Genomic DNA, 21,866 nt, shown 5'->3' on the forward strand with positions numbered 1-21,866 from the left:
CTTCTCTCTCCTAATATAAAGAGTGGAGCCTTCTCTCTCCTAATATAGAGAGTGGAGCCTTCTCTCTCTAATATAGAGAGTGGAACCTTCTCTCTCCTAATATAGAGAGTGGAGCCTTCTCTCTCCTAATATAGAGAGTGGAGCCTTCTCTCTCCTAATATAAAGAGAGCCTTCTCTCTCCTAATATAAAGAGTGGAGCCTTCTCTCTCTAATATAGAGAGTGGAGCCTTCTCTCTCCTAATATAAAGAGTGGAGCCTTCTCTCTCTAATATAAGAGTGGAGCCTTCTCTCTCTAATATAAAGAGTGGAGCCTTCTCTCTCCTAATATAGAGAGTGGAGCCTTCTCTCTCCTAATATAAAGAGTGGAGCCTTCTCTCTCCTAATATAAAGAGTGGAACCTTCTCTCTCTAATATAAAGAGTGGAAGCCTCTCTCCTAATATAGAGAGTGGAGCCTTCTCTCTCCTAATATAAAGAGTGGAACCTTCTCTCTCTAATATAGAGAGTGGAGCCTTCTCTCTCTAATATAGAGAGTGGAGCCTTCTCTCTCCTAATATAAAGAGTGGAACCTTCTCTCTCCTAATATAGAGAGTGGAGCCTTCTCTCTCCTAATATAAAGAGTGGACCCTTCTCTCTCCTAATATAAAGAGTGGAGCCTTCTCTCTCTAATATAAAGAGTGGATGGAGCCTTCTCTCTAATATAGAGAGTGGAGCCTTCTCTCTCCTAATATAAAGAGTGGAGCCTTCTCTCTCCTAATATAAAGAGTGGAGCCTTCTCTCTCCTAATATAAAGAGTGGAACCTTCTCTCTCCTAATATAAAGAGTGGAGCCTTCTCTCTCCTAATATAAAGAGTGGAGCCTTCTCTCTCCTAATATAAAGAGTGGAGCCTTCGCTCTCCTAATATAAAGAGTGGAACCTTCGCTCTCCTAATATAGAGAGTGGCGCCTTCTCTCTCCTAATATAGAGAGTGGAGCCTTCGCTCTCCTAATATAAAGAGTGGAACCTTCACTCTCCTAATATAGAGAGTGGAACCTTCGCTCTCCTAATATAAAGAGTGGAGCCTTCTCTCTCCTAATATAGAGAGTGGAACCTTCGCTCTCCTGATATAAAGAGTGGAACCTTCGCTCTCCTAATATAGAGAGTGGCGCCTTCTCTCTCCTAATATAGAGAGTGGAACCTTCGCTCTCCTAATATAAAGAGTGGAACCTTCGCTCTCCTAATATAGAGAGTGGAACCTTCGCTCTCCTAATATAGAGAGTGGAACCTTCTCTCTCCTAATATAGAGAGTGGAACCTTCGCTCTCCTGATATAAAGAGTGGAACCTTCGCTCTCCTAATATAGAGAGTGGAACCTTCGCTCTCCTAATATAAAGAGTGGAACCTTCGCTCTCCTGATATAAAGAGTGGAGCCTTCGCTCTCCTAATATAAAGAGTGGAACCTTCCCTCTCCTAATATAAATATAATATATAAATATAAAACCTCTTAAGGATCTGCCCATTTTTCCCCAATTTTCACCTCAAATGACAAACCCAAATCTAACTGCCTGTAGCTCAGGACCCAAATCTAACTGCCTGTAGCTCAGGACCCAAATCTAACTGCCTGTAGCTCAGGACCTGAAACAAGGATATGCATATTCTTGATACCATTTTAAAGGAAATAATTTGAAAAAGGAAAATGCAATAAATATTTAATCTGATCTTTGGTAGATTGGTCGTAGATAGAAGGCTGGGTTGTCCAGCATGTATCTCCGGTCCTCTGAAAAATGTCTAGTGGTGAACTGGACCGTGGTAGAATGGATACTCTGTCCGTCCTTTCCTAGCCCACGTCAACAGTTGCTGCGCTTACGCAACGGCTAGAAGGTATCACTTCTTTAGTGAATAAGAATTCAAAGTTCATAACAAGATGCCATACTTTAAGCTCATGCTATATTCTGGCTGGTATAGTCGAAATTCATCCTTTCGGTGTGTTGACCGTCAACTTCACGTTGATGAAACAGTATAATTTTAAACCGTCCCCTCGCCCATACCCGGGCGCGAACCAGGGACCTTCTGCACACATCAACAACAGTCACCCACGAAGCATCGTTACCCATCGCTCCACAAAAGCCGCGGCCCTTGCAGAGCAAAGGGGAACTACTACTTCAAGGTCTCAGAGCAAGTGACGTAACCGATTGAAACGCTATTTAGCGCACACCGCTAACTAAGCTAGCCGTTTCACATCCGTTACATTGAGATTCGATACTAATTTCGTTAGGTTCCTGTCATTCACCCAGAGCTCACGCTGAGGTTGGCTTAGTTCTGGAGGTGATTTTGTCCTTTTTAACACGGGGACCGCAAGTCCTCACGTCCTTGGAACAGGAAGTTGAATTTTCGTCAACGGGTTTATATAGTGGTGAAGGAAGGGCGTGTTTCATAGTTTACAACCAATGTCTGTTCACTTGGGCGGGGCCTCTGAGTGAGCAGAGTTTACAACCAATGTCTGTTCACTTGGGCGGGGCCTCTGAGTGAGCAGAGTTTACAACCAATGTCTGTTCACTTGGGCGGGGCCTCTGAGTGAGCAGAGTTTACAACCAATGTCTGTTCACTTGGGCGGGGCCTCTGAGTGAGCAGAGTTTACAACCACTGTCTGTTCACTTGGGCGGGGCCTCTGAGTGAGCAGAGTTTACAACCAATGTCTGTTCACTTGGGCGGGGCCTCTGAGTGAGCAGTTTCTCTATGGCAAACCATTCTCTCATTTAAAAAGCAAAGAATTACATTTCATAGTTTCATATTTAAACATTTAAATTGCTCAACAATTCCATGTGAATCTGATAACTAGAATGTGTCGACTTTCCAAGATACAGTTTATGTCATCCTGTCATTCGCAGTAATGTCTCAGACAACAACTGATCTGAGATCATATTCATTGAGTTGGATTACCGTAATATGGTTCCGTTTCCCACCTTTCGATGTAATCAGAATCTCTATGTTACAAAGTCTTTACAAGAGTCAACTCTATAGAGTAGAGAGAGAGAAAAGGGGGAAAGTATTTATGGGGGTCATAAACCTCCCCAACAGGCCAACATCATGACAGTACTGATAAGAGGAGAATCTGTTGAAAGATCATATCACTTAGTTCCCTGTATAGCAAGAAAGATGCAATGTTTAGAGATAAGGAGGAGACTCCACCCAAAGTGGGGTTTGAATAACCACCACAGGGGAAGCCATGTCTGACTCTGAATTACAGCTGTGTCGATCCTTTGGGACGAATAAACTTGGTTTAAGCTTTTCTCATGTCCGTGAGTTATTTACTCTGAAAATTAGAATTTAACAGTGTGTTAACGCCCACAGATGTTCCTTGTTTTAATCTTACCTTGTTTTAGCTCACCTTGTTTAGGCTATTAGTCCAGGGGCTATAGGCTACTAGTCCAGGGGGCTATATGTTACTAGACCAGGGGGCTATAGGTTACTAGTCCAGGGGCTATAGGTTACTAGACCAGGGGGCTATAGGTTACTAGTCCAGGGGCTATAGGCTACTAGTCCAGGGGGCTATAGGCTACTAGTCCAGGGGCTATAGGCTACTAGTCCAGGGGGTATAGGCTACTAGTCCAGGGGCTATAGTTTACTAGTCCAGGGGGTATAGGCTACTAGTCCAGGGCTATAGTTACTAGTCCAGGGGGTATTTAGTCCAGGGGTATAAGCTCTAGACCAGGGGCTATAGGTTACTAGTCCAGGGGCTATAGGTTACTAGACCAGGGGGTATTACTATGGGCTATAGGTTACTAGTCAGGGGTATAAACTACTAGTCCAGGGGGTATAGGCTACTAGTCCAGGGGCTATAGACTACTAGTCCAGGGGTATAGACTACTAGTCCAGGGGTATAGACTACTAGTCCAGGGGATATAGACTACTAGTCCAGGGGTATAGGCTACTAGTCCAGGGGCTATAGGCTACTAGTCCAGGAGGTATAGACTACTAGTCCAGGGGTATAGACTACTAGTCCAGGGGTATAGACTACTAGTCAAGGGGTATAGGCTACTAGTCCAGGGGTATAGGCTACTAGTCCAGGGGTATAGGCTACTAGTCCAGGGGTATAGACTACTAGTCCAGGGGTATAGACTACTAGTCAGGGGTATAGACTACTAGTCCAGGGGCTATAGGCTACTAGTCCAGGGGGTATAGGCTACTAGTCCAGGGGGTATATGCTACTTGTCCAGGGGCTAGTCCAGGGGGTATAGACTACTAGTCCAGGGGGTATAGGCTACTAGTCCAGGGGGTATAGACTACTAGTCCAGGGGGTATAGGCTACTAGTCCAGGGGCTATAGGCTACTAGTCCAGGAGGTATAGACTACTAGTCCAGGGGGTATAGACTACTAGTCCAGGGGGTATAGACTACTAGTCAAGGGGTATAGGCTACTAGTCCAGGGGGTATAGGCTACTAGTCCAGGGGGTATAGGCTACTAGTCCAGGGGGTATAGACTACTAGTCCAGGGGGTATAGACTACTAGTCCAGGGGGTATAGACTACTAGTCCAGGGGCTATAGGCTACTAGTCCAGGGGGTATAGGCTACTAGTCCAGGGGGTATATGCTACTTGTCCAGGGGCTAGTCCAGGGGGTATAGACTACTAGTCCAGGGGGTATATGCTACTAGTCCAGGGGGTATAGGCTACTAGTCCAGGGGGTATAGACTACTAGTCCAGGGGGTATAGACTACTAGTCCAGGGGGTATAGACTACTAGTCCAGGGGTATAGACTACTAGTCCAGGGGGTATAGACTACTAGTCCAGGGGCTATAGGCTACTAGTCCAGGGGGTATAGGCTACTAGTCCAGGGGGTATAGGCTACTAGTCCAGGGGGTATAGGCTACTAGTCCAGGGGTATAGGCTACTAGTCCAGGGGTGTAGACTACTAGTCCAGGGGTATAGACTACTAGTCCAGGGGTATAGGCTACTAGTCCAGGGGCATAGGCTACTAGTCCAGGGGTATAGACTACTAGTCCAGGGGTATAGACTACTAGTCCAGGGGTATAGACTACTAGTCCAGGGGTATAGGCTACTAGTCCAGGGGCTATAGGCTACTAGTCCAGGAGGTATAGACTACTAGTCCAGGGGGTATAGACTACTAGTCCAGGGGTATAGACTACTAGTCCAGGGGGTATAGGCTACTAGTCCAGGGGCTATAGGCTACTAGTCCAGGGGCTATAGGCTACTAGTCCAGGGGTATAGACTACTAGTCCAGGGGTATAGACTACTAGTCCAGGGGTATAGGCTACTAGTCCAGGGGTATAGGCTAATAGTCCAGGGGTATAGACTACTAGTCCAGGGGTACTACTAGTCCAGGGGTATAGGCTACTAGTCCAGGGGCTATAGGCTACTAGTCCAGGGGTATAGACTACTAGTCCAGGGGTATAGACTACTAGTCCAGGGGCTATAGGCTACTAGTCCAGGGGTATAGGCTACTAGTCCAGGGGTATATGCTACTAGTCCAGGGGCTAGTCCAGGGGTATAGGCTACTAGTCCAGGGGTATACTAGTCAGGGGGTATAGACTACTAGTCCAGGGGTATATGCTACTAGTCCAGGGGTATAGGCTACTAGTCCAGGGGGTATAGACTACTAGTCCAGGGGTATAGACTACTAGTCCAGGGGTATAGACTACTAGTCCAGGGGTATAGACTACTAGTCCAGGGGCTATAGGCTACTAGTCCAGGGGTATAGGCTACTAGTCCAGGGGTATAGGCTACTAGTCCAGGGTATAGGCTACTAGTCCAGGGGTATAGGCTACTAGTCCAGGGGTATAGACTACTAGTCCAGGGGGTATAGACTACTAGTCCAGGGGTATAGACTACTAGTCCAGGGGTATAGACTACTAGTCCAGGGGTATAGACTACTAGTCCAGGGGTATTGACTACTAGTCCAGGGGTACTAGTCCAGGGGTATAGGCTACTAGTCCAGGGGTATAGGCTACTAGTCCAGGGGTATAGACTACTAGTCCAGGGGTATAGACTACTAGTCCAGGGGTATAGACTACTAGTCCAGGGGTATAGACTACTAGTCCAGGGGGTATAGACTACTAGTCCAGGGGGTATAGGCTACTAGTCCAGGGGGTATAGGCTACTAGTCCAGGGGGTATAGACTACTAGTCCAGGGGGTATAGACTACTAGTCCAGGGGGTATAGACTACTAGTCCAGGGGGTATAGGCTACTAGTCCAGGGGGTATAGGCTACTAGTCCAGGGGGTATAGACTACTAGTCCAGGGGGTATAGACTACTAGTCCAGGGGGTATAGACTACTAGTCCAGGGGTATAGACTACTAGTCCAGGGGGTATAGGCTACTAGTCCAGGGGGTATAGGCTACTAGTCCAGGGGGTATAGACTACTAGTCCAGGGGTATAGACTACTAGTCCAGGGGTATAGACTACTAGTCCAGGGGTATAGACTACTAGTCCAGGGGGTATAGGCTACTAGTCCAGGGGTATAGGCTACTAGTCCAGGGGTATAGGCTACTAGTCCAGGGGTATAGACTACTAGTCCAGGGGGTATAGACTACTAGTCCAGGGGTATAGGCTACTAGTCCAGGGGTATAGGCTACTAGTCCAGGGGGGTATAGACTACTAGTCCAGGGGTATAGACTACTAGTCCAGGGGTATAGACTACTAGTCCAGGGGTATAGGCTACTAGTCCAGGGGTTATAGGTTACTAGTCCAGGGGTATAGACTACTAGTCCAGGGGTATAGGCTACTAGTCCAGGGGTATAGACTACTAGTCCAGGGGTATAGGCTACTAGTCCAGGGGTATAGGCTACTAGTCCAGGGGTATAGACTACTAGTCCAGGGGTATAGACTACTTGTCCAGGGGTATAGGCTACTAGTCCAGGGGCTATAGGCTACTAGTCCAGGGGGTATAGGCTACTAGTCCAGGGCTATAGGTTACTAGTCCAGGGGGTATAGGCTACTAGTCCAGGGGGTATAAGCTACTAGACCAGGGGGCTATAGGTTACTAGTCCAGGGGCTATAGGTTACTAGACCAGGGGGTATAGGCTACTAGTCCATGGGCTATAGGTTACTAGTCCAGGGGGTATAAACTACTAGTCCAGGGGGTATAGGCTACTAGTCCAGGGGCTATAGACTACTAGTCCAGGGGGTATAGACTACTAGTCCAGGCGGTATAGACTACTAGTCCAGGGGATATAGACTACTAGTCCAGGGGGTATAGGCTACTAGTCCAGGGGCTATAGGCTACTAGTCCAGGAGGTATAGACTACTAGTCCAGGGGGTATAGACTACTAGTCCAGGGGGTATAGACTACTAGTCAAGGGGTATAGGCTACTAGTCCAGGGGTATAGGCTACTAGTCCAGGGGTATAGGCTACTAGTCCAGGGGTATAGACTACTAGTCCAGGGGTATAGACTACTAGTCCAGGGGTATAGACTACTAGTCCAGGGGCTATAGGCTACTAGTCCAGGGGTATAGGCTACTAGTCCAGGGGTATATGCTACTTGTCCAGGGGCTAGTCCAGGGGTATAGACTACTAGTCCAGGGGTATATGCTACTAGTCCAGGGGTATAGGCTACTAGTCCAGGGGTATAGACTACTAGTCCAGGGGTATAGGCTACTAGTCCAGGGGCTATAGGCTACTAGTCCAGGAGGTATAGACTACTAGTCCAGGGGTATAGACTACTAGTCCAGGGGGTATAGACTACTAGTCAAGGGGTAGGCTACTAGTCCAGGGGTATAGGCTACTAGTCCAGGGGTATAGGCTACTAGTCCAGGGGTATAGACTACTAGTCCAGGGGTATAGACTACTAGTCCAGGGGTATAGACTACTAGTCCAGGGGCTATAGGCTACTAGTCCAGGGGGTATAGGCTACTAGTCCAGGGGGTATATGCTACTTGTCCAGGGGGTATAGGCTACTAGTCCAGGGGGTATAGGCTACTAGTCCAGGGGGTGTAGACTACTAGTCCAGGGGGTATAGACTACTAGTCCAGGGAGTATAGGCTACTAGTCCAGGGGGCATAGGCTACTAGTCCAGGGGGTATAGACTACTAGTCCAGGGGGTATAGACTACTAGTCCAGGGGGTATAGACTACTAGTCCAGGGGGTATAGGCTACTAGTCCAGGGGCTATAGGCTACTAGTCCAGGAGGTATAGACTACTAGTCCAGGGGGTATAGACTACTAGTCCAGGGGGTATAGACTACTAGTCCAGGGGGTATAGGCTACTAGTCCAGGGGCTATAGGCTACTAGTCCAGGGGGTATAGGCTACTAGTCCAGGGGGTATAGACTACTAGTCCAGGGGTATAGACTACTAGTCCAGGGGTATAGGCTACTAGTCCAGGGGTATAGGCTAATAGTCCAGGGGACTACTAGTCCAGGGGTATAGACTACTAGTCCAGGGGTATAGGCTACTAGTCCAGGGGCTATAGGCTACTAGTCCAGGGGTATAGACTACTAGTCCAGGGGTATAGACTACTAGTCCAGGGGCTATAGGCTACTAGTCCAGGGGGTATAGGCTACTAGTCCAGGGGTATATGCTACTAGTCCAGGGGCTAGTCCAGGGGTATAGGCTACTAGTCCAGGGGTACAGGCTACTAGTCAGGGGCTATAGACTACTAGTCCAGGGGTATATGCTACTAGTCCAGGGGGTATAGGCTACTAGTCCAGGGGTATAGACTACTAGTCCAGGGGTATAGACTACTAGTCCAGGGGTATAGACTACTAGTCCAGGGGTATAGACTACTAGTCCAGGGGCTATAGGCTACTAGTCCAGGGGTATAGGCTACTAGTCCAGGGGTATAGGCTACTAGTCCAGGGGTATAGGCTACTAGTCCAGGGGTATAGGCTACTAGTCCAGGGGTATAGACTACTAGTCCAGGGGTATAGACTACTAGTCCAGGGGTATAGACTACTAGTCCAGGGGTATAGACTACTAGTCCAGGGGTATAGACTACTAGTCCAGGGGTATTGACTACTAGTCCAGGGGTATAGACTACTAGTCCAGGGGTATAGGCTACTAGTCCAGGGGTATAGGCTACTAGTCCAGGGGTATAGACTACTAGTCCAGGGGTATAGACTACTAGTCCAGGGGTATAGACTACTAGTCCAGGGGTATAGACTACTAGTCCAGGGGTATAGACTACTAGTCCAGGGGTATAGGCTACTAGTCCAGGGGTATAGGCTACTAGTCCAGGGGTATAGACTACTAGTCCAGGGGTATAGACTACTAGGGGTATAGACTACAGTCCAGGGGTATAGGCTACTAGTCCAGGGGTATAGGCTACTAGTCCAGGGGTATAGACTACTAGTCCAGGGGTATAGACTACTAGTCCAGGGGTATAGACTACTAGTCCAGGGGTATAGACTACTAGTCCAGGGGTATAGGCTACTAGTCCAGGGGTATAGGCTACTAGTCAGGGGTATAGACTACTAGTCCAGGGGTATAGACTACTAGTCCAGGGGTATAGACTACTAGTCCAGGGGTATAGACTACTAGTCCAGGGGTATAGGCTACTAGTCCAGGGGTATAGGCTACTAGTCCAGGGGTATAGGCTACTAGTCCAGGGGTATAGACTACTAGTCCAGGGGTATAGACTACTAGTCCAGGGGTATAGGCTACTAGTCCAGGGGTATAGGCTACTAGTCCAGGGGGTATAGACTACTAGTCCAGGGGTATAGACTACTAGTCCAGGGGTATAGACTACTAGTCCAGGGGTATAAGCTACTAGTCCAGGGGTTATAGGTTACTAGTCCAGGGGTATAGACTACTAGTCCAGGGGTATAGGCTACTAGTCCAGGGGTATAGACTACTAGTCCAGGGGTATAGGCTACTAGTCCAGGGGTATAGGCTACTAGTCCAGGGGTATAGACTACTAGTCCAGGGGTATAGACTACTTGTCCAGGGGTATAGGCTACTAGTCCAGGGGGTATAGGCTACTAGTCCAGGGGGTATAGGCTACTAGTCCAGGGCTATAGGTTACTAGTCCAGGGGGTATAGGCTACTAGTCCAGGGGGTATAAGCTACTAGACCAGGGGGCTATAGGTTACTAGTCCAGGGGCTATAGGTTACTAGTCCAGGGGGTATAGACTACTAGTCCAGGGGGTATAAGCTACTAGTCCAGGGGTTATAGGTTACTAGTCCAGGGGGTATAGACTACTAGTCCAGGGGGTATAGGCTACTAGTCCAGGGGGTATAGACTACTAGTCCAGGGGGTATAGGCTACTAGTCCAGGGGGTATAGGCTACTAGTCCAGGGGGTATAGACTACTAGTCCAGGGGGTATAGACTACTTGTCCAGGGGGTATAGGCTACTAGTCCAGGGGGTATAGGCTACTAGTCCAGGGGGTATAGACTACTAGTCCAGGGGGTATAGGCTACTAGTCCAGGGGGTATAGACTACTAGTCCAGGGGGTATAGACTACTAGTCCAGGGGGTATAGGCTACTAGTCCAGGGGCTATAGGCTACTAGTCCAGGGGGTATAGGCTACTAGTCCAGGGGGTATAGGCTACTAGTCCAGGGGGTATAGGCTACTAGTCCAGGGGGTATAGGCTACTAGTCCAGGGGCTATAGGCTACTAGTCCAGGGGGTATAGGCTACTAGTCCAGGGGGTATATGCTACTAGTCCAGGAGGTATAGACTACTAGTCCAGGGGGTATAGACTACTAGTCCAGGGGGTATATGCTACTAGTCCAGGAGGTATAGACTACTAGTCCAGGGGGTATAGACTACTAGTCCAGGGGGTATATGCTACTAGTCCAGGAGGTATAGGCTACTAGTCCAGGGGGTATAGGCTACTAGTCCAGGGGGTATAGGCTACTAGTCCAGGGGGTATAGGCTACTAGTCCAGGGGGTATAGACTACTAGTCCAGGGGCTATAGGCTACTAGTCCAGGGGGTATAGACTACTAGTCCAGGGGGTATAGGCTACTAGTCCAGGGGGTATAGGCTACTAGTCCAGGGGGTATAGGCTACTAGTCCAGGGGCTATAGGCTACTAGTCCAGGGGGTATAGACTACTAGTCCAGTGGGTATAGGCTACTAGTCCAGGGGGTATAAGCTACTAGTCCAGGGGGTATAGGCTACTAGTCCAGGGGGTATATGCTAATAGTCCAGGGGGTATAGGCTACTAGTCCAGGGGCTATAGACTACTAGTCCAGGGGGTATAGGCTACTAGTCCAGGGGGTATAGGCTACTAGTCCAGGGGGTATAGGCTACTAGTCCACTGGCTATAGACTACTAGTCCAGGGGGTATAGGCTACTAGCCCAGGGGCTATAGGCTACTAGTCCAGGGGGTATAGACTACTAGTCCAGGGGGTATAGACTACTAGTCCAGGGGGTATAGACTACTAGTCCAGGGGGTATATGCTACTAGTCCAGGGGTTTAGGCTACTAGTCCAGGGGCTATAGACTACTAGTCCAGGGGCTATAGGCTACTAGTCCAGGGGCTATAGACTACTAGTCCAGGGGGTATAGGCTACTAGTCCAGGGGCTATAGGCTACTAGTCCAGGGGGTATAGACTACTAGTCCAGGGGGTATAGACTACTAGTCCAGGGGGTATAGACTACTAGTCCAGGGGGTATAAACTACTAGTCCAGGGGCTATAGACTACTAGTCCAGGGGGTATAGACTACTAGTCCAGGGGTATAGACTACTAGTCCAGGGGTATAGACTACTAGTCCAGGGGTATAGGCTACTAGTCCAGGGGTATAGACTACTAGTCCAGGGGTATAGACTACTAGTCCAGGGGTATAGGCTACTAGTCCAGGGGTATAGGTTACTAGTCAGGGGATTCAGGCTACTAGTCCAGGGGTATAGGCTACTAGTCAGGGGAATAGGCTACTAGTCCAGGGGGTATAGGCTACTAGTCCAGAATCAGATTTTTAAAAAACAGATGAAAATACACCGTACACACACACACACACACACACACACACACACACACACACACACACACACACACACACACACACACACACACACACACACACACACACACACACACACACACACACACACACACACACACACACACACACACACACACACACACACACACACACACACACACACACACACACACACACACACACACACACACACACACACACACACACACACACACACACACACACATGGATCTTTTAAATAAGTGATAGTGGATTAGTGGTCTGAGGGAACACACTAAATGTGTTGGGTAAAGTGAGATGAAATGTAATGTCTTGTAATATTTTAAATTGTATATAACTTCCTTATTAATGTTGCTGGACCCCAGGAAGAGTATCTGCTGCCTTGGCAGGAACTAATGGGGATCCATAATAAACCCCAGGAAGAGTATCTGCTGCCTTGGCAGGAACTAATGGGGATCCATAATAAACCCCAGGAAGAGTAGCTGCTGCCTTGGCAGGAACTAATGAGGATCCATAATAAACCCCAGGAAGAGTAGCTGCTGCCTCGACAGGAACTAACGGGGATCCATAATAAACCCCAGGAAGAGTAGCTGCTGCCTTGGCAGGAACTAACGGGGATCCATAATAAACCCCAGGAATAATAGCTGCTGCCTTGGTAGGAACTAATGGGGATCCATAATAAACCCCAGGAAGAGTAGCTGCTGCCTCGGCAGGAACTAACGGGGATCCATAATAAACCCCAGGAAGAGTAGCTGCTGCCTTGGCATCCATAATAAACCCCAGGAATATTAGCTGCTGCCTCGGCAGGAACTAATGGGGATCCATAATAAACCCCAGGAAGAGTATGCTGCCTTGGCAGAAACTAATGGGGTTCCATAATAAACCCCAGGAAGAATAGCTGCTGCCTTGGTAGGAACTAATGGGGATCCATAATAAACCCCAGGAAGAGTATCTGCTGCCTTGATAAATCCATAATAAACCCCAGGAAGGTATCTGCTGCCTTGGCAGGAACTAATGGGGATCCATAATAAACCCCAGGAAGAGTAACTGCTGACTTGACAGGAACTAATGGGGATCCATAATAAACCCCAGGAAGAGTAATGGGGATCCATAATAAACCCCAGGAATAAGCTGCTGCCTCGGATCCATAATAAACCCCAGGAAGAGTATCTGCTGCCTTGGCAGGAACTAATGGGGATCCATAATAAACCCCAGGAAGAGTAGCTGCTGCCTTGGCAGGAACTAATGAGGATCCATAATAAACCCCAGGAAGAGTAGCTGCTGCCTCGACAGGAACTAACGGGGATCCATAATAAACCCCAGGAAGAGTAGCTGCTGCCTGCTGCCATAATAAACCCCAGGAATATTAGCTGCTGCCTTGGTAGGAACTAATGGGGATCCATAATAAACCCCAGGAAGAGTAGCTGCTGCCTCGGCAGGAACTAACGGGGATCCATAATAAACCCCAGGAAGAGTAGCTGCTGCCTTGGCAGGAACTAACGGGGATCCATAATAAACCCCAGGAATATTAGCTGCTGCCTCGGCAGGAACTAATGGGGATCCATAATAAACCCCAGGAAGAGTAGCTGCTGCCTTGGCAGAAACTAATGGGGTTCCATAATAAACCCCAGGAAGAATAGCTGCTGCCTTGGTAGGAACTAATGGGGATCCATAATAAACCCCAGGAAGAGTATCTGCTGCCTTGACAGGAACTAACGGGGATCCATAATAAACCCCAGGAAGAGTATCTGCTGCCTTGGCAGGAACTAATGGGGATCCATAATAAACCCCAGGAAGAGTAACTGCTGACTTGACAGGAACTAATGGGGATCCATAATAAACCCCAGGAAGAGTAGCTGCTGTCTTGGCAGGAACTAATGGGGATCCATAATAAACCCCAGGAAGAGTAGATGCTGCCTTGGCAGGAACTAACGGGGATCCATAATAAACCCCAGGAAGAGTATCTGCTGCCTTGGCAGGAACTAATGGGGATCCATAATAAATACAAATACCTTTATTGTGTATCGTTGTAAACATTAACTAACTTACCATTTGTGTTTCCCTCTTCTTATCACTCGCATGTTTACCTTGGTTCTCCTACCGACCCCCCGGGAAGGGGGATCCATCATAAGGAACATATTTGAGTTTCATATTCATCGATTGGTTTAAGCTACTACATGATACTCTAATTTCCCCTATACCCATCATGAGGTTGCTACAACTCAGACTATGAATTCAACGTAGGTGCACACAGGTCGAGAGAAAGATTTGAGGGGACAGACAGTGACAACATGGACAGACATTAACACATTCAATACCGATTTGCACACTCTTGCCTGCATCTAGCTGACCTAAGGTGAAATCATTAGTCCAACATTTGCCAACTAAAGTTTCTATTGGACAAATAAAGGTATGTTTTATCCCACGTTTCGTTCCGTTTGCTTCCATTTAAGAAATGTTTTGCAACAAAATCAGTCGGAGTTAATACATCCCTGATCACCAGCAAACAGTTGACTTTCATAGCCACATTTTTTTTTTAACTAGGCAAGTCAGTTAAGAACAAATCCTTATTTTCAATGACGGCCTAAGAACAGTGGGTTTAACTCCCTGTTCAGGGGCAGAACAACAGATTTGTACCTTGTCGGCTTGGGGATTTGAACTTGCAACCTTTTGGTTACTAGTCCAACGCTTTAACCACTAGGCTACCCTGCCACCCCTACACTCTAACCACTAGGCTACCCTGCCACCCCTACACTCTAACCACTAGGCTACCTGCCACCCCTACACTCTAACCACTAGGCTACCCTGCCACCTCTACACTCTAACCACTAGGCTACCCTGCCAACTCTACACTCTAACCACTAGGCTACCCTGCCACCTCTACACTCTAACCACTAGGCTACCTGCCGACTCTACACTCTAACCACTAGGCTACCCTGCCACCTCTACACTCTAACCACTAGGCTACCTGCCGACTCTACACTCTAACCACTACGCTACCCTGCCACCTCTACACTCTAACCACTAGGCTACCCTGCCACCTCTACACTCTAACCACTAGGCTACCCTGCCAACTCTACACTCTAACCACTAGGCTACCCTGCCACCTCTACACTCTAACCACTAGGCTACCCTGCCACCTCTACACTCTAACCACTAGGCTACCCTGCCACCTCTACACTCTAACCACTAGGCTACCTGCCGACTCTACACTCTAACCACTAGGCTACCCTGCCACCTCTACACTCTAACCACTAGGCTACCCTGCCACCTCTACACTCTAACCACTAGGCTACCCAGCACGTTGTATTCCTTCTCGCATCAACGCTCTCTCCTCCTCTCACCTTTTCCCTCCACTTCGCTTGTGGACTTCAATGTACAACACATCAGCTGTTTGAGACCAGGCAACAAAACCCTTTCCAAGCTAAACCTTCATATCATGACCACAGCTAGCTCACCATATTAGCTAAAGTAACGCCATACTCAACATGGTAATGATGCCTTACAGTGTAGTAATCAGTTTAGCAGTTTCACGGGCGGGTCCCGGTGGCAATACATTTTGTAAAACCAAAAGCTTACCACGACTTGGAAGAGTTACCATGTTGGAGAGTCACAGACAGTTGGCTAACATAGCATCCCTCTGTTATAGCCAGCTAGCTAACATAGCATCCCTCTGTTATAGCCAGCTAGCTAACATAGCATCCCTCTGTTATAGCCAGCTAGCTAACATAGCATTCCTCTGTTATAGCCAGCTAGCTAACATAGCATTCTGTTATAGCCAGCTAGCTCTGTTATAGCCAGCTAGCTAACATAGCATCCATAGCATCTGTTATAGCCAGCTAGCTAACATAGCATCCCTCTGTTATAGCCAGCTAGCTAACATAACATCCCTCTGTTATAGCCAGCTAGCTAACATAGCATCCCTCTGTTATAGCCAGCTAACATAGCATCCCTCTGTTATAGCCAGCTAGCTAACATAGCATCCCTCTGTTATAGCCAGCTAGCTAATATAGCATCCCTTTGTTTGAGCAGGGTGTTTGAGTAGGCTAAACTAGCTAGCTGCATTTGCTAGATAAGTAAGTGGAAGTGAGAAGAAAAAAAATCAAGCTCTCTCTCTCGCTCCTCCTTCATTTTTGAAGAAATGAATTTGTTAAAATTTGTTCTACCATTGTCTTTCTCTCTCTTTGAGTCAACTACTCACCACATTTTATGTAATGCAGTGCTAGCTAGCTGTAGTTTATGCTTTCAGTACTAGATTCATTATCGGATCCTTTGATTGGGTGGACAAGATGTAATTTCATGCTGCAAGAGCTCTGATAGGTTGAAGAACGTCCTCTGGAAGTTGGCACAATTACTGTGTAAGTCTATGGAAGGGTGGGAGAACCTGGAGCCTCCTAGGTTTTGTATTGAGTTCCATGTTCCCAGAGGAGGACGGAAGCTAGCTGTCCTCCGGCTACACCATGGTGCTACCCTACAGAGTGCTGTTGAGGCTACTGTTGACCTTCATTGCAAAATAATGTGTTTTAATCAGTTATTTGTTGACGTGAATATTTTGTATATATTTATCTAAAAAATATGACTTTTAAAAGTTTCAGTATTTTTATTTTTATGATAAATCACTGAAGAGGATGGTTCTCCCCGTCCTCCTCTGAGGAGCCTCCACTGCTAACGACCTAGATTAATAACGCTCCTTGAATGAATTCGAATTCACCCTTCTGTCCAGACGCTTTTCCTTTTTGTTTACCACAAATGTGGTCCTTGTTTCCTGTTTATAATGCTTCAGATGGTCTTCAAAAGCTTTCAGGCTAGTAAAATACTATTCCTGAGATAACTCTACAGTATCGGCGCACCTGGAAAAGACCGGACTATAACGTCACTTTGACAAATTCGGTATCCCTAGCCATGACCCTCTCTCCTCCGTGACCCGGAAACCTATAATTGGTCGAGGAGCGTGTCAATCACAGAGCTATATACATTCCTTAGTAGGCAAACTCAGTAAGGTCCTCCTCCCTCCTTGATAGCCACCTTTTGGTGAACCCCATTTGAATCAGCTGTTGTATTGTTGGAAGAGAAAACCATCCACACGTTTAAGAATCACCATACTACTTATTGTTGTAGCTATAAAATGTATTACAAATATTTTGGAGGGAATCCACCCTTGTATACGTCATTTGCCTAATGACGCACGAGTGGAATAGTGCCGTCTCATTTCAAACGAGCGCAATTCCATCCACATTCTCTCCATTTGACCCTTTTCAAAAGGAGGCGAGAGAGTGAGGACGGAGGAGAGAGGTCGCAGGAGGTGAGTATCTCCTAATTGATAAAATATCCATAGTCCTATCGCGTACTTCATGTTTTCTTATCTACACCAAAGATTGCGGATAAATTAACATTTAGAGAGAAAAAATGGTCAGTTCCTGTCTACTTAAATGGGTGGCTCTCCCATAGACGCCAATTCGATTGCAGCTGGTTCTGGTCTACTTAGTTGATTATCTTCCATTGAAACAAGAAAACACGAGGGAGTGGGATGTCTCGCTTCCTCTTTCGTCTGTGCTTCACGGAACTTTACGGTAACACCAACAGGTTTCCAATGCGCCCTCCTGTGACTTGCAGGGAAAGTTTAAAGTCCCCCCGGTGAACACACAGGAGGTTGACACCTGGGACAAGCATCGGAGAGGTGAGTCGGACGCTTCAAAACGAGCATGTTACGAGTATTATATCTTACGATCATTGCATATTAAATTCTGCACGGGCAGGGTCATAATTTAAATGTTGTTTTTTTTTAGTTGATGTGATAATGAACTTATACGCCTACTGTTCAGCTTTTTAATAATGCATAGCTTCACAGTGGATCAGGTTTCCCTAACTACTTACTGCTTTCTGTAGTTATTCATTAACTACGGCTTGAGGTGGAACACTTCAGTTTTGGATTTAAGAAACAAACCGAATTATAAATATGTATTTTATTCTTACTTTATTCTTATTCATGAACGAGCACTACAAAGTCTTTAACAAAGCCATCTACATTCTAAAGGTGGTATTTTAGTAAAGGTGTTTGTTTTACGTTGTTTATGGGTTTTAGTACAGTTAGTTTACATGTACTTCTATAGATTTTCCATCCATACAGTGAGACACTTATCAGACCCTGGCTGGTGTTATTCATGGCAGAGAGGAGTTGTTGTTTCTTGTTTTTAGGAGTTTATATATTTCATGTTTTAGTCGTTTTATATATTTCATGTTTTTAGTCGTTTTATATATTTCCAAATACTTCATGTGGTATCATCAAATATCTCTCAATGTGCTCAGAATAATGTGTTAATATGTGGTGCATATTATGGTGTTATCTTGTGGTCCTTCTGTGGCTCAGTTGGTAGAGCATGGCGCTTGTAACGCCAGGGTAGTGGGTTTGATTCCCGGGACCGGGAGCTAAATGGCATATATTATATTATATTATTATCTTTAAACATGTAGTCATTTTTGAGATGCATGTTATATTCTCCTCAGCAGTATCATACCAGTTTATCTGGTAAACACAGAATGAAGTATTTGAATGGATTCTGTTTTTGGTGGAATTGTATCTAATGGGGTAACTTTGAATGAAATATTATATAGAATTACAAATATAAAACTATTTCCCACCTATCGCCTCCTCTCATCATCTATCTAATGGGGTAACTTTGAATTATAAATTATATAGAATAACAAAATAAATAAAGGAAGTTTCGGTTAGAAAATGTGAAAATAAATAGTTTAATTTGAATAAGTTTTGTCTGAAATCACTGTAATCCTTGATGCCTAGGTCTATTGGTCACCTAATATATATATATATATATATATATATATATATTCTGATTCCATTAATTCTACCATATCTCTCTACCACATAATAATTGCAGGCAATCGTAATGGTTATGTCAATGCAAAACCACTGCAAATGCTTCATTTGCATGTCTCTTTCCCCCTGGCCACCTGATGGCCACACAGACAGACGCACAGACAGACAGACAGACGCACAGACAGACAGACAGACGCGCAGACAGACAGACAGACGCGCAGACAGACAGACGCGCAGACAGACAGACGCACGCACAGACAGACAGACGCACGCACAGACAGACAGACAGACGCACACACACACAGACAGACAGACGCACACACACACAGACAGACAGACGCACACACACACAGACAGACAGACGCACACACACACAGACAGACAGACAGACGCACACACACAGACAGACAGACAGACGCACACACACACAGACAGACAGACAGACAGACGCACACAGACAGACAGACAGACAGACGCGCACACACAGACAGACAGACAGACGCACACACACACAGACAGACAGACGCACACACAGACAGACACACAGACAGACGCACACAGACAGACGCACACAGACAGACGCACACAGACAGACGCACACAGACAGACGCACAGACAGACAGACAGACAAGGGTTATCATCACATGACACCATCCTGGTGAGTATTATTTATATCCTGGTGCTCAGTGGAGGGCAGACCTGGGTTCAGATACTATTAGAAAACCTGCCAAATACTTTCAGCGTTTCAACTCTCGTCTGCAGGAGTGACAGATGGTTCAGGGTTTGCAGTTCTTTGGGGGGACTATTCTCTTGTCCCATTAATAAAGCCCAGGAAAAGCTCAAAGCAAGCACAGATATATAAGGGATCCTAATAGTCTGTCCTACTTCCCGAGCTGTGCTCTCCTTCACTACTTCCCCCGCTAAAGGTCAAGCTGTAACCCGATAGTGAACCAATTTATTTGTTTCTCTGGAAATGCCATCGCAATGTCCCTTGGGCTGTTTACTGTTTGATAACACATCGAGCAGATGGGTGCTTCACTTCTGCAGGACGGAGGTTACACAGTACACAGTACACACACACACACATACACACACACACACACATTACATTATATTATACACTAGTGGTTCAATGTAGGAGACAAGGATACTTTTGAATGGTAGTGTTCTAGGGGTTGTGTTCTAGGGGTTGTGTTCTAGGCGTAGTGTTCTAGGGGTTGTGTTCTAGGTTTAGTGTTCTATGTTTAGTATTCTAGGCGTAGTGTTCTAGGCGTAGTGTTCTAGGGGTTGGGTTGTGTTCTCGGCGTAGCCTTAGCCTAAGAAATTAAAAGTCAACGATCATGTTTGGGTTACACAATTTACAAATGGGTTGAAGCAATAAGGCCTGAGGAGCTGTGCTGTTATAAACTGGTTCCATCATTAGAACAGTCAACAAGTCATTTTGCAAGTGTACAAAACATTATGAACACCGTCCTAACATTGAGTTGCACCCCACCTTTTGCCCTCAGAAAAGCCTCAGTTTGTCAGGACGTGGACTCTACAAGGTGTCGAAAGCGTTCCACAGGGATGCTGGTCCATGTTGACTCCAATGCTTCCCACAGTTGTGTCCAGTTGGCTGGATGACCTTTGGGTGGTAGACCATTCTTGATACACACGGGAAACTCTACCGTACCCTTGTTCAAAGGCACTTCAATCTTTTGTTTTGCCCATTCAGCCTCTGAATGCCAGACATACACAATCCATGTCTCAATTGTCTCAAGGCTTAAAAATATTTATTTAACCTGTTTCTTCCCCTTCTTCTACACCGATTTTAAAGTGGATTTAAGTGGATCTTAGCTTTCCTCTGGTCATTCTATGTCATGGAAAGAGCTGGTGTTTGTAATTCTTGTACACTCAGTGTATAGATGTTCAGTACACGGGGGTGTAACGGTGTGGGGAATGTTTTCCTGGCACACGTTCGGTTCCTTGATACCGATTGAGCAACTTTTCCATGCCCCTAAGAATTCAGGCTGTTTTGGAGGCAAAAGGGGGGGTCCGACACATTACTAGATGGGTGTACCTAATAAACTGGTCACTGTGTGTGTGTGTGTGTGTGTGTGGGTACACTACCCCGTTCATGAAAATGGCCAGTCATGTTCTTCCACATCGATCTCGACAAACCATTTCCGTATGGACCTCGAGCACGGCGGCGTTGTCAAGCTGAAACAGGAAAGTGTCTTCCCCAAACTGTTGCCGCGAAGTTGGATATGCTTCTACAGTATTGACTCCTGGATGTGAATACTTATGTAAATGAGATATTTATGTATTTAATTTACATTAAATGAGCAAAAATTCCTTAAAAACACGTTTTCACTTTGTCATTATGGGGTATTGTGTGTAGACGGGTGAAGATTTTTTAATTAAAAAAAAATCCATTTTGAATTCAAACTGTAACACCAAGAAAACATGGAATAAGTATATATGCATATATATAATCTATCACATTGAATATACAAAACATTAAGAACAGCTGCTCTTTTCGTGACACAGACTGACCAGGTGAATCCAGGTGAAAGCTATAACCCCGTATCGATCCACTTCAATCATTGATCCTAAGACCAGCTACTGCTACACTGAGACTCTTTTATCAATACGGACCCATGACATGACAAGCACCTGTTGAAGTAGCTCAAGATACAAACACTTTTACCATGTGTGGTCTGTTCTGTAATGTTTAACAAGGGAGTATCTGCATGGCCAGGTCGGCTACCCTTCAGTTCATGTAAACAGAGCTGCCGCAGGATCCTGACCTGACAGGATCACTTAGTAAACACTTAAAAGAGAAGACATGATTACAAAGGAAAGCTTGAAGGAGATTAGTGAGAGGTGGTTGTGTAACTGAGCTGTGTTACCAGTTTCTGTCTTTTTTCTTCTTCTTCTAAACAGCTAAAATAAACACTACAGTATATAATTACTAGAAAGTTAATCTAACAATTTATATAAACAACAATATAATTACTAGGAAGATCATCTCGCAGCTTATATAAACACTACAATTTAATTACTAGAAATTTCATAGCTGCTTATATAAACTCAACAATATAATTACTATAAAGTTAATCTAACAATTTATATAAACACAACAATTGAATTGCTACAAAGTTTATCTAGC

The 21,866-nt window shown here is 46.0% G+C and overlaps 1 protein-coding gene across 3 annotated transcripts in view; it reads left to right on the forward strand.

Annotated features, from left to right (window-relative positions):
* Positions 1-16,898: 16,898 nt before the first annotated feature.
* cracr2b (calcium release activated channel regulator 2B) overlaps positions 16,899-21,866 on the forward strand; it is a 98,072-nt gene continuing 93,104 nt past the window's right edge. For 2 of the 3 annotated variants that reach the window (XM_052481070.1, XM_052481072.1), the window contains exons 1-2: positions 16,899-17,182; positions 17,464-17,557. The gene's annotated coding sequence lies outside the window, so the exon portion shown is untranslated. The remainder of the gene's footprint in view (positions 17,183-17,463; positions 17,558-21,866) is intronic. The other variant, XM_052481071.1, reaches the window with a different exon arrangement.

The sequence above is a fragment of the Oncorhynchus keta genome, chromosome 26, assembly GCF_023373465.1.
Source record: "Oncorhynchus keta strain PuntledgeMale-10-30-2019 chromosome 26, Oket_V2, whole genome shotgun sequence".
NCBI classification, from domain to species: domain Eukaryota; kingdom Metazoa; phylum Chordata; class Actinopteri; order Salmoniformes; family Salmonidae; genus Oncorhynchus; species Oncorhynchus keta.